The sequence below is a fragment of the Arachis ipaensis genome, chromosome B05, assembly GCF_000816755.2.
Source record: "Arachis ipaensis cultivar K30076 chromosome B05, Araip1.1, whole genome shotgun sequence".
NCBI lineage: Eukaryota > Viridiplantae > Streptophyta > Magnoliopsida > Fabales > Fabaceae > Arachis > Arachis ipaensis.
Window position 1 is genome coordinate 6,265,178 of NC_029789.2, and position 1,787 is coordinate 6,266,964.

Consider the following 1,787-nt stretch of genomic DNA (forward strand, 5'->3'; position numbering starts at 1 on the left):
ATTTTCTAATTGAGAAAGTCTAGGGGACTAGCAACTTTTGTATTTTGTGGCCAGCACTTAACCATCAAAAGAAAAATGAGTGATCTCCCACCATTGGATGTAATCTCACACTATTAAAAATACTATTGATGGCCAATTGAGGTTACAAAATACAAAAATTGCTAGCCCCTAACACTTCTCTTTATAATTATACAAAAGATAAAATTTTTATCCCTTCTAATTTTTTGATCAATTAAAATATCAATATATATAATTTCTTTTACAGATTTTACATATGTGGTTGAGAATTTAGATTTTGGTAGCTACATAGTCATGTTAATAGTCAAATTAGTCATTGAAAGATAAGACATTATTTAAATTTATCCCTGAAATTTTTTTCAATCAAATTAGTCTTTCAAAAATTACGAATTAATCATAAACGTTAATTGATAACATATATAATACCTAATACATCTAATTAGATATTGACCAAATATATATTTATGAAAATTTATTAATTTAGTTATTTTTCTCAATTACAAAAATCCTATTTCCAATATAACCTAGTGACTAAATTGATAGATTTTCATAAACATATTTAGTTAACGTCTAATTGAACATGTTATGTGTCATGTATGCCATCAATTAATATTTAACATCATTAATCGTTCACGAAAATTGTGAATGGAGTAACTGAAGGACATATATAATTAATTCGTAATCTTTAAAATATTAATTTGATTGAAAAAAATCTTTCAAAGACAAATTTAAAAAATACCTTATCTTTTAAAGACTAATTTAACTATTAACCTCTTTTTTTTTTGGGTGTAGTAAACGAGACCTAAACCTAGGAAAAAGATTACACACTAATTATACGAGGCAGTGATGCCCCTTGTTCATCATCTACTAGTAACTGGACTACTTTTTTAGGAGGAGTGTCCCAAAAATGGAGACATAATTCTAAATTTACACTTTTTCGTGCTAGACAATCGACACATCGGTTGCCTTCTCTAAAAATATTCACAAAATAGATATTTAAATTTTTGTCTTTCCATCTGTTGATGTCTCTAATTAAGCCATTTGGATGGTTATTGAGGTTTCTTTTGTTATTGAGCACTTCTATCACTGCTTTGGAGTCACATTCCATAATAATATTCTTCATTTCCATTGTCGTAGCTATTTCAAGTCCCTGTTTGATTCCCCAAATCTCAGCGTTGAAGGCTGAGCATCTTTTAATATGATAAGAAAAACCAACAACCCACTTGCCAGCCTCATTTCTTATGAGCCCTCCACACCTGCTTGTTTGATACTTCTCTTCATAGCACCATCTGTATTAAGAGTCACCCAACCTTGTAGTGGATAATTCTATTTAATATTTATCACTTCCTTTTCTCTTGAAATACTGTCTCTTCTGGCTACACTCAAAAGCCTCCCTTATGCCTCATATCATTGACACTTTTTAAAACTTCCATACGTGAGTTCGGTGGTCTTCTATAGCCCGCTTAGTTAACCTCTACCTAGCCATATTCTCATGCCGTTCATATTGGGCTGTTTAGTTAAGATTTTGGAAGATATACTTTTTCATAAACAACGAGAGATGCCCAATTGTCCACATTGCCCAAGAAAACAAAAAGAACGCAGCTTATGCAGGGTAGCTTATCCAACTCAATAAGTTTATCTATTTATCAATACCAAAAAAGAAAAAAATTTATCTATTTATCAATTTATAATCTACAAAAATTGATATCAATTCATTATACAATAAATTTAACCATTTTATTTTTATTAATAATATCATATAAATATTT